Genomic DNA, 12774 nt, shown 5'->3' with positions numbered 1-12774 from the left:
ACCCAGGGGAGGAGTGAAGAAACTGCCTTGCATGGAAAGAGAGGGACAGCCCAAGTTCCTAGTCCAAGATGTTGCAGATTCTTCATAGCAAATAATTGAAGAATCTAAGAATAGGACTGTGGCTTGAAGGCATAGAATTTTCCGTAATTTTGGTCAATGTCACATAACTAAGAACAAAAATTGGAGTCAAGTCTGACAAGACAGCAAGGAATTTAGGGGCCAAGATCCTGATGAAAAGGGAATCTTTAAGCAGCCAACCTAAAACTTGGCGGTTTTCTCTTCAAACATTAGCAGAATTCTTAAGATGAACAGGGAAAGAAGATAAGAAGAGAGCTGTTGAAGTGCACAGAAAATTTTCAGAAGTCTCATCACAGATCGGAGGAGATAAAGATTATAGTTCAAAACCCACCAAGGAAGAGTTCCCAACTAGAATTCCTGGAGAGCAAAAGAATAAGAACAGAAGCAAACTGGCAATAAATAGAGACGTAGCTGCAATTCAACTTTGAGTCAGCGCCATACCTGACTGGATTGTTATTATCTGCCCCCTCTCTATCTTCCTATGAGAGGAACTCTCTCAGGAGGAATATTATCATTCAGAACTTCTACAATGTTTCTTATACAATGTCTGATAATTCAACCAAAAATTATAAGGACAGAAAGAAAGACAATAGAAACAAATTCATGGATGACTAAATTATTGAGCTAACAAATATATATTTAAACATAATTGTGGTTAATATGTTCAGTAATGGCGAAGAGTTAACAAGATGAGGAATTTTAATTGAAAACCAAATTAAAATTTTATGAATAAAAATAAAATTGAGAATATAATAGATGTGTATGACAGCAGATCAGATCCACCAAGGAAGAGGAAAGAATACAAATACCTGAATGAGAAGATAACCATTTTATATGCACATATAAAATTTTAAATATATGTTTAAATTTTAATTTTATATATGTAAAATCTTAAAATAGGTATTTTAAGATTTATAAAGTATATATTTTATAAAATAAAAATTTAAATATATAATTTTAATTATATTACATATATAAATATATAATATGTACTTCATGTTTAGCTTGGAAGTTTTTATATAAAAACATTTTTTATATAAAAAAATTTGTACTATAAAATTTTTATTTTATATATGTATAAATCTATTTTTACACATAAAAATATATAAGTATAAATACATAAAAATTATGTATAAACATAAAATTGATTTATATATATTTATATTTATATGAATATATTTTACTTATATATAAAAATCTCCAAGCTAAAGTGCAGAGAAGAAAGCACAGAAAAGAACATAAGAAATTATATTAGGCCATCTTGCATTGTATAAATAAACAACTTGAGACTGGATAATTTATAAAGAAAACAGATTTAATCTCACAGTTCTGCAAGCTTTACAGGAAGTACGGTGCTTGCATCTGCTTGGCTTTCGGGGAGGCTTCAAGAAGCTTACAATCATGATGGAAGGTGAAGGGGCTATGGGCATGTCTCACATGGTGGGAGAAGGAGCAAGACAGAGAGTAGGGAGGGAGGTTCCACACACTTAACCAGATATCATGAGAACTTACTATCACAAGGACGTTACCAAGCCATGAGGGACACACCCCCATGACCCAAATACCACCCACCAGGCCCCACCTCCACTGTTAGAGATTACATTTCAACAGGAGATTTCGGTGGGGAGAAATATCCAAACTATATCAGAAACATATGAAACAATGAAAAGATCTAACATACAAAATTAGAGTCTCAGAAAAGATAAAATGAGCAAAGATCAATATGTGAAGAAATAATGATTTAGAATTTTCCAAGCCTGATGAAAAAATACTAATCCACAGTGTATAATTTCATTGTAACTCTCAAATGGTGTATTGAAATCCTACAAATATTTCCAGGGATGCCTGGAGCCATGGTTTTGATCCTTGGCCAAACCAGAATAGAATATACTACATAGGAATTAATGCAGTTTTGTGCTAATGTAGTTTTCCAAAAAATACCAAGAGGGAAATCTGTAACAGCTTGCCAATATTGCTTATAGAAAATTTATTGGTGAATAGTTTGCATCTGGTTTCTGTTATGCTATCTTGGTTTCTGCTATTGAACCTGGTCCCATAGCCTGGTTTCAGCTGCATGACAGGAGTAGTATAAAAGACTCCTACTTGAATGAGCTGTGCCTTCGCTGAAATCAAAATATCTTAGTAGTTCACTTGCTGGCCATAAAGCACAACCTTGTAACTGAGAGAGGTCTCTGGAATCTGTGTGGGTATTGTGGACCTCCTTTCTTACCCCTGCTGCTTTGTGTCCATATCTGTCACAAATCTTTCATGAGTGTGTGTGTGTGTGCATGCATACAAGTCTATGTTACGCTGTATTTTTATAAATATCTCTAATAAGCTTAGAACATTTGTACATTTTAATGGGAAAAATATGAGTAAAATGTGAAAAAAGTCTATTTTTTTCTAATTAAGCATGTTAGCAATTGAATTGGAGGAGAAAAAAATGGTCACTTTTTGAATCAAAATGTATCCTATATGATTTGGTTAAAGAAATACCTGAAAGCATAGAAGAGGAAAAAGATAGAGATGGAAATCATGAAAAAAAGTTGATAGGCTTAAATAGTAGATCTATAAGACTTAATATGTAGACACAAAAGTTCTAGAAAGAAAGAAAGAAAGGAGTTTATAAAAGTGAAGAAACAAATGACTAACAGAATAATAGAAAATGTCTTTGTGTTGAAAATTTTTGAGAAGGCATGAATATAGACCAAATAACTCACTACATTTCAGTCTGGATTAGTGAATAAAGACACACTAGACATAAAAAGGTATAATTTCTATACTGTAAGGGTAAAGAGAAAAGCTTTTAGGTAAAAAGGGTAAGTTATCTAAAAATAAAAATGACATTGGATTTCTCTTTTGTAATGTTGGAAGCTAAAAAATTGTTCAATAGCAGTATAGACTAGTAGGATAAAGGGGCTTCAATACATCAGCCAAAATATCATCTCTCCCTAATATAGTGAAATAAATGTTTAAGGATTTTCAAGAATTCAGAGCCTGTATCACTCAGATGTCGCCTGAGTTCATAGTTCAAGAAAGTACTCCAAACAACAAACCAAAAACAGAAATACCCCACAAAAAATTATGGACAAGGAAACAGAGAAAGCCAAGATATAAAATAAATAATAAACCAAAAGTTACATGTATAAAGAATGCAATAAATTATTAGTCATTATGCTAAATATGAATGGACTGAATTTTTCAATAGAAACTCTCAGAGTCACTCAAGTAACAAAATCCAACCATATGGTGTTTTCTAGAAACATCTGTGAAGTGAGTAAAAAAAGATACCAGGCAAATGAGCAAAAATGTCAAATAATTGAAGGTTAATTTAAGAACTAAAGATAGAGATTGGCCTTATATTTTGATAAAAGGTACAATTTATGAAGAAGTATAATGCCATCAAACCTGCTAAATACATGGAGCAAAAATGCATAAATTTGAATACTTGATTAAAAAAATACAGTTCTATGGGAAAATTCAATATTTGTGTTTTAGAATTAGAACCACAATACAATAAAATAAAGCCATGCACAGATTGAATAGTATAATTAATAATAATTTCAAAGGTATATATAGAAACCTTATAACTCTAGAATTGATAGTATATTTTGTGCCCATAGAACATTGACAAAACTGATCATGAGTTTTGCCATCTTCATCCTCAACTGATGAATGTGTTTTTAATTGCTCTGAGAAAATAAGCAAAGACAGCTTCCATACCCTTGCCCATCCACACAATACATTCACACACCTACCTGCATCAGTGCCCCTTTTTAGCTAGAAGCCTGTTCATGTAGTCACTAGTTTCCATCCATTCTTGCTCACATGCCACATGCACCTAACTCCAGTAATTCCCCTCCCTTGCAATGTCAATTTTTCCCTCTATACTATATCCTTCCCATCATCAAGTATGCTGTCATTTCTCCAAAACAAAACAAAATTTTCTGGGCCCCTGTTTTAGTTAGTGTGGGCTGTTATAACAAAATACCATAAACTAGATGGTCGACAACAACAGGAACTTATTGCTCACAGTTCTGGGGGTTGGAAGTCCAAGATCAAGGAACCAACAGATTCGCTTTAGTGAGGGCCCACTTCCTGGTTCATTTATGGCTGTCTTCTTGTGGAGTCCTCACATGGCAGAAGGGACCAGGGAGCTTTCTGGAACCTCTTTTATAAGGACACCAATTCCATTCATGAAGGCTCTGCCCTCACAACCTAATCATATCCCAAAGTCTCCACCTCCTAATATCATCAGATTGAGGATTAGGTTTCAGCGTATGAATTTGAGAGGACACCATGTAGTCTATAGCAGGCCCACTTCCCCCTCAGCTACTGTATCATTTCTGTCCTTCCTTTTGAGCCAAACTTCTTAGAAAGTTGTCCATTGTCTTCAATTTTTTCTCCTTCCAGTCTTTTTTGGCCTTAGTTCAATTAGGTTTTCACCCTACCGTCTCACTGAAACTGCTCTTTTCAAAATAACTTGATCTCAATGTTGCTAAATTCAATGGTCAGTTTTCAGTCTCATCTCCTTCTATCAGCAGAATTTGGCACAATTGATTTCAAGCATTTGGTACAATTAATCTCTTTCTACCTTGAAACATTTTCTTCACTTGGAGTTTTAGACAGCACGCTCTTCAGGTTTTCCTCTCTGGATGTTCTTTTTCATGCTTTTTTGAAAACAATTTTATTGCCGCCTCCCAGGTCTGCTCCCTCTCTGTGACTTCTAAACAGTAGAGTAATTGAATGTTCTATTCTCACTCCCTGAATGATCTTCCATGGCTTTAAATTCCACCTATAAGCTAGTGACTTCTAGTTTATATCTCCTGCTCAGACTTTGAATTCTAATTCCAAAATCCTTCCTTGTCAATTTGACTTCAATGTTTAATAGGCATCCCAAATTTACCAAAAATGTACTCCTGAAATGCCTCATAAACTTGGTTTTTAAAACCATCTTCTCAATCTCTTTCTTCCAAATTCCCAAGTCAGTATCTTAGATTTGCCTTTGACTCCTTTCTTTTGTCTTACCTCCCAATCTGTTCTGTCAGCAAATTCTTGCAGTTCTATCTTAAATACCCAGAATATGACTACTTTCAGCACCACGGCTGCTACCGGCCTCGCCCTAGCCATCATTTTCTCTCATCTGGATTATTATAACAGCCTCTTAACTGGTCTGCTTGCTTCTGCCATTGCTCTACTCCAGGATACTTCATATAGAACCAGGGTGATTCTCTTAAAACATAATAGCTATTATTCACTTTGCCCAAAACCCTCAGTTGGCTTCCTAGTTTACTCAGAGTGAAAGCCAAGGTATTACAGTGACCTATAGGGCCCTACATGATATCTCTCTTCCTACCTTTCTCATTTCTCCCCTATTTCTCTGATTCGTATTCCATTATTTTGCTCCCTTATCCCATATTAGCCATTCTGGACTAATTGTTATTTCTTCAACTTGCCATTCTTGTTTTCCCTTTACTCCCTTCTTTCATTAATGAGGTACTGTTGATTGATTCATTCACTGCTTTAGGTGCTGAGAAATAAAATGAATGAAATAAATAAAAATCTTTATATTTTATGGATCCATTCTCTAGGTGGGGAGGTGCGGAGTAAGGAAAGATCAATAGCCACTAAATAAATAAAATTATTTATTGGGTGAGAGTAAAAATACAAACAAAAGAGTAATTCAAATTTTGTTACTCGTATTTGTGTATGTGACTGTTAATTTAATTATGCAGCATGAAGAAAAAAATGTAAAAGGATACATACTGGAGAATTGATATGTTCAGTGTGTATTGTTTATTGGGAGGGATTGATGTAAGTACAGACAGGAAGAAATTAGAGGCCTATAAGGAAGTCTCTCAAACTCTTAGTAAAAATGGAATACTACCACTTTTATTTTACCTTTATGCTTGTGGTAGACAAGCAAAGTGACAAGTTCTTTCAATTTGACAAACAAATCCTACAAGCATTTTTACCTTTTTGCAACACAGAGATGTCATTTAAAGTATATTAACAGCAACAAATGAACAAGTACTACAATCACTCATATTTGCAGACCTTTTAGATATTAAAGATCACTTTCACGAGGCATTGCAATAACTTCAAAAGTCCAGATTTCTTATAAGATCTCTCTGAAGAAATAACACTTCCAAATATAAGTTTATATATAAACGCCTCTATCCTTTTCAACACATTTAACACAGAAGATACAGTGTTCAATATAGGATCTTTGCGCTCAGCAAACCTGTGGGCACACGTCCTTCTGAAATAAAAATAGAACAAGATAATAACAGTATGAATATTTATATGGATATCTTTCATGGGACAGCAAAAATGTTCTATTTCATGGTTTTATGTGTATGTTAGAAACAATTTCAAAACCAAACCTAGAATTTATAGTTTCTCTTAAGATGCACATACTCATGAATGTAATATTCAGCACATTAGCACATTATAGCAATTTAATATAGTATGTTGGAACCAAACTAAAAAGAGTTTACCATTTCTCTCACCCTACACTTGGTTATCCTTTTGAGGTAGTTTTTGTATGAGTCTTTATAATCTAAGCTTCTGATTTCTGGCTGTTATTGAGGTTGTTGGGCCCATCTTGCTAACTAGCATGCCTGAGTCCTTAGTATCAGTTGCCTAGAGTGTACATTTTCTTAATGCCAACGAATACTGGCTCCTCCTTTGCCAATAAAGCTTAAAGTTCTCCATGAAGAGTCCAGCTGGAGAAATGCTACCTTAAATAAGGATAAATCACCCAAATCTGGCTGCTATATGAATATGAAAACTTGTTCCAAATGGGTAATCCTTAGAAAAAGGAAGCCATCCGAACAGAGCATCCATTTACCCGTGTGATCCAGAGGTTTCTCATCTGAGAGGCAATTCTCAATCCTGAAGCTACTGGATCTATTAGCTTCTAAGACTGTCTTCAGGGGCCAAGGCCATGAATTCATCTTAGAGCAATTCTAGTCATGTGGGATTTGAATGAAATTGCACTATCCATAAATCAACACAGAGCCTTGGTGACTACTGTGGTCGATTTGACTCAGATGTTCCTTAAATATGTCGAGTAGGCTCTTAACTGAGGGTCTCTGCACTTGCTATTTCTTCCTCCTGGAATGCTACATCTCCTAGATATCTGCATTGTTCACACTTTCACATTCTGCAAATATCGCCTTAGCAGTTTCTTCTCTTCCTATTCAACGAGAAATAGGACCCATCCCCCACTTTTCACCCCCCAGCGCTGTATTCCTTGCCCCACTTTGATTTTCTCCATAGCAATGATTAACACCTGGTATACTACAATTCATCATCTGTGCCCCTTCAACAGAATATAAGCTCCATGGAGGTAAGGGCTAGATGAGCAAGACTTTGGATATTTTATTCACTGCTAGACAGGGTCCAGAAAACTGACAGGCACAAATAAGATGCTCAATAATCGTACGGATTTTAGACGGACGAATAAAGGGACACTGCTTATTGGGAGTCAGCCAGTCTGGAAAAGGTCCTTCAAATCTAGGGTTCAATTCCCCGACTTCTTCTTTCCCACATTGGGAAAGCAAGGAGGAAGGACGTGCGCCCACAGGTTTGCTGAGCGCAGGGGATCCTATATTGAACAGTGAATCTTCTGCGGTAAATGAGTGGAAGAGCATAGAGGCGGAGAGTGGGAGCAGAGCTCCTTTGGCCCCTCCAGCCAATGGGAAGAGAGATTCGCTAGGTCAGGAGGTGGGGTCCAACCACCCACGCTGGCCCGCAGCCCTCTTAGCGGGTTTGCTCTTCTCTCAGGGGAGGAGGGAGATGAGACATTAAGGGCCAGAGTGCGTTCCCCTTTCTGGTGGAACAGCAAGTGCCTGTTGATCCTTTCCTGTTCCTCTGAGGCCCAGCTTTTGGCGCTTTTACCCTTTGACACCGACGCCTGGTGAGACCGAGGTATGGAATGACTCTCCTCTTCTCTGGATGCGTACTTTGTCCACTCTAAAATGGGAAGTTGGGTTCTGTGCGAGTCCATCCAGCGTCCACATACTGTGTGGAAAATGAAAGGGATGTGGACTCAGGGCCCAAGAGGATAAGCTGCCGGGACACCCCAGGGTGGGACACTTTTGGGCATGGCGCTGGCCATGACCAGGGTGGAAAAGCGACCTTCAGGGTGCGAGTCCACGGTCACTTGCAAGTAGTCTTCGGCTGGAGACCTAGTGTGGCCTGTATCCATTTGTCAAATTCCAAAGAGATAAATAAATGAATGCCTGCCAACTGTGCTTGAATTTGGCAGGCACTGCATCCAGTGCCCGCTTCTTGAATCTCCTGGATTAAAGCGGTATGAATAGTCCCACTTTCACCAGCCTTGACGAGTGCAAGCAAGCTCCTCGCCTCTCTAACCAGGAGCAGGTGTTCGTCCTTCAGTCTGAAGCTATTCCTGGCACCTGTGTTCTGCCGTCTTTCATTCATTCTGAGTCTCCTCCTAGTCCTTCTCCCTACTGAAAACGAAACAAACCACCTAAAAACTGCTTTGCAGGTGCAACAGCTGCTCTCACTGGTGCTCCAGGTTATCAATATCTGTCTCTCCACTTCTCCCTAGCAAAATTCAAGAAATAGTAGTAAGGTAGCACATGCTTGGTCCCTGCGTTGGTCATCCTCTAGCCTATAGTGCTTTAGTGCTTTAGCACCCCCACTCCCTCTACTCCAGCAGTGACCCAAAATTGCTCTCTATATGCAAGTTAGCAACTATTGCCAACACGCCAAATTCAAGTACAGATGGCAGGCACTCATTTCTTTAACTTTTTGGAATTTGACAGATGGATATTGCCTTTTTACCTTTTTATTTCTCCACTTATTTAAGGAATGTATTCTGATGAAAGATAATTGTCACAAATTGTCCTAAACTCTGTTGTGTTTTGAGTTAGGACAATTTGTGATAATTATTTTAAGTACATTTTGCTTTTTTTTTATGTAGAGGTTTTGTTTTCTTTGCTTAGTTGTAATCTTCATATACCTGCCATCTGTTTTGCTGTATGACGAGGTCATTTTAATGACTAAAAATCAAGTGTGTGCTATATTTTTATACATTTATTATAATTGAATCCTTATTGACAATTATTTACTATTCTAAACAGACACCCTTATGCACAAAACTTTCTTTCCTGTATTTAGGATTTTTTTTTTCAGTGGATGATTTCCCAAAGAAGATACTGTTTGAAAACTCATGCATGTTTGTAAAATTCTCAGTAGACATGCAGACATGCAGTTTTTCAAGAGTGTAGCAATTAACATTTATATTAACTCCTTTTATATGATACTGCTTTTTAAAGCTTATTTTTGTCATTTCGATCATTGAGAAGGGCTGTTTCCTGGTTTGTATTAGTTGTGCTATCTGCCTAAGTTTGAAATTTTCTGAAATACTTGTTAGCCATTTGCTTTTTGCTTTTTTCCCCTTCTATGAATAGGCTATTCACAATAAATTTGCTTTATTGCTATTCTGATCTATTTGTATCGTGTCATTTTAGGGATATGAACCTTTTCAAAATAATATTTTAGTGTGAACTGTAACTCATAAAAGACTGCATTAAGCATAAACATGCAGCTTGGTAAATGATTACCAAGTGTTCACTCATGTAAACCATCAGCAGGTCAAGGAATAGGACATTCATTACCAGGACCTAAGGCCCCCTTCATCCCCCTCCACCTCATCTCCACAGAGGTATTAGGAAACTGACTTTTATAATAGCTACTTCATAATCTTGTTTGATTTGGCTTCTTTCACTAATTATGAGATTTATTCTAGTGGCATATAGCTGCAATCATATGTTTTCTTTGCTGTTTAGGATTTCATTGTATGAATTTACCACAATGTATTGATTGGTTCTACTATAGATGAACTCTTGGATCTTTTCAAGTTCTTAGGAATTACAAGCAGTGCTGCTGTAGTTATTACATATCTCCTGGTATACCTACACACATATTTCTATTGAATATTTTCTAAGAACTTTAATTGCTCTGTCATAGTGTATGTATACTTCCAGTTTTAAGGAATAACCATTTTAGAATAGTATTTGTTAGAATTACAGAAATTTCTTGTCACCTAATTTCCCCAATTTTTAATATCTTGCATTATTATGGTATATTTGTCACAATGAAGACAATAAGGCAATTAAGTTGCACTTAATTTGAAGTTCACTAGTTTTTCCATAGTGTTCTTTTTCTATTTCTGAATATTACATTTTTCTATTCCTAAATATTACATTTACATTTATTATTACATTACAATATTGTCCTGGGTGGACATCTCCAATTTTAGTAGTTAATACAAACAGTTTTAAAGTGGTTTTATTAATTTACACTTCAGTTGTTTATTTGCCATATTCCCTGTAAACATTTTTCTGTTTTTAGTTGGCCATTTGTGTTTGAATTCTAAGGACAAGAGGTTTTAATTTCAGCATAGTTAACAATCATTTTGTCTCTGTAGATTCCTCTGGTCTGTGAAAGTTTCTCAGTATTTCTTTGTTTTCTGATGACCTTGACAGTTCTGAGAAGTACTAGTCAGGTAATTTGTAGCATGTCCCTCACTTTGTTTTTTCTTATGGCTAGACTAGGATGATGGGTTTGGGGAAGGAATATCACAGAGGTAACATGCCATTCACAGTATCAATAGCACATACTATCACAATGACTTATGGCTGATAATAGTAGCCTTGATCTTGGGAGAGTGTTTGTCAGGTTTCTCACTAAAAAGTTTCTCCACTCTCCCCACCTGCTCCCATACTGCTCTCTTTGGAAGGAAATCAATAAGCACAGTCAGCGCTCTGGGAGGTGGGGTGCAGTTGGGTTAACAGCCACTTCCTGGAGGGAAGAATATCCTACACAAAGTATTTGGAAATCATCTCTGAGAGAGATTTGTCTCTTTTCTCTCATATATTTGGACATTTATCTATGTCAGTATGGACTCATGGACATTTGCTTTGTACTTTGGGCTATAATCCAATACTGTTATTTATTTTGGCCATTGGGAGCTCTTTCCTGTTGTATCTTGGGTCTTTTTGCATACCCCATTATTTTCCTTTCCTTATTTCTGACACTATGAGATGCTATCGGCTCATCGTATCTATTCCCTGTCCCAGCCCTAGAATCAGCAGTTTCTCAGAGGAGGCCTGATTCCTTTTATTGGCAAATGGTACAGTTAGAAACCAAAATTTGGGCCTGGGTGGACATCTCCAATTGTAGTAGTTAATACAAACAGTTTTAAAGTCGTTTTATTAATTTACACTTCAGTTGTTTATTTGCCATATTCCCTGTAAACATTTTTCTGTTTTTGGTTGACCATTTGTGTTTGAATTCTAAGGACAAGAGGTTTTAATTTCAGCATAGTTAACAATATATCTTCAAATATTCATTGTGGTTCTTGGTCAATTCCCTTATTGTGTCCAAACTGGTAAGTCCCTTCTTTCCTAAGTTGTGATGAATATTCTTTGCTGTTTTCTCCTCCCTGGTTTGAAGTATTAATGATGTACTACTTACTATATCTGGGATTTGTTATGAGGATACTAATTAATTCTTGTCAAAATGGTTTACAAGTTGTCCTAATGAATGACCCTGAATTCTTTCCTCCCATTTATGGTCTCTCTTCTATAATACATTGAAATCTAATGAGAATGTATTTTCTTGGCTATCTACTCTTTTTCTTTGATTTAATTATCATGATAGAAGTTGTACATTTAGGCCAGGCACCATGGCTCACGCCTGTCACCTGTAATCCCAGCACTTTGGGAGGCCTAGGTGGGCAGATCACTTGAGGTCAGGAGTTGGAAACCAGCATGGCCAACATGGTGAAACCCTGTCTCTACTAAAAATCCAAAAATAAATAAATAAATAAATAAATAAATAGAATTAGCCAGGCATAGTGGCAGGCACCTGAAGTCCAAGTTACATGGGTGGCTAAGCCATGTGAATAGCTTGAACCCAGGAGGGAAGGCAGAGGTTGCAGTGAGCGGAGATCCACCACTACACTCCAGCCTGGGTGACAGATCGAGACTCCATCTCTAAAAAACAGAAGTTGTATACTTGGCAGTAGAGGTTAGACTCGAAGTTTTTTCAACTGGGGAAAGTTTGCTGCCCTGGGTTCATTTGGCAATATCTAGAGACATTTTTTGTTTGTCACAACTGTAGAAGATCCAGGGTTCTAACTGGCATCAAATAGGTAGAAGCCATGAATGCTGCTCAACATCATATAACGCAATATAGTATCCCCCAAGGAAATATACAGCCTAAAATATCAGTACTACTGAGGTTGGGAAACTGCTATAGGAGATTTAATTAGAATGACCAAGAAAGGAAATCAATCCGGACTATATGAAAAGGGTGGAAACACTTGGCTTCCTAGGTCAAATCTTACCTCCCTGAGACCTCCATATCTCTACCCATTCTAGGTAAGAATCCCTTCTCCCTTTGTGTCCTCCTAGAAGTACTCTGGCCCAGATGATAGTCATGCTATATTTAGAGGTCTTCCTCTTCTAGTCTGGTGTTCAGCATAGGGTCTGCTATGACGGCATGGTCACACAGATTTTGTATAACTCTGAATTTCCGATGCCTAGGAAAATGAAGTGAAATTAAAAGGCAATGCCATGTAGTAGAAAGAGAATGAGCTTTGTAGTATGATAGGCCGTTTGTCAACTCTATGACCTGGGCAAGTTTCTTAATTTC

At 36.9% G+C, this 12774-nt stretch overlaps 1 protein-coding gene across 1 annotated transcript in view; it reads left to right on the top strand.

The window, feature by feature from the left end:
• The window catches only part of NLRP14 (NLR family pyrin domain containing 14), a 113262-nt gene that overhangs the window by 64674 nt on the left and 35814 nt on the right, over positions 1-12774 (top strand). The gene's annotated exons all lie outside the window — the stretch shown is intronic.

This window comes from Symphalangus syndactylus, chromosome 6, assembly GCF_028878055.3.
Source record: "Symphalangus syndactylus isolate Jambi chromosome 6, NHGRI_mSymSyn1-v2.1_pri, whole genome shotgun sequence".
Lineage (NCBI taxonomy): Eukaryota > Metazoa > Chordata > Mammalia > Primates > Hylobatidae > Symphalangus > Symphalangus syndactylus.
This window is presented reverse-complemented; position numbering and strand designations above follow the sequence as displayed.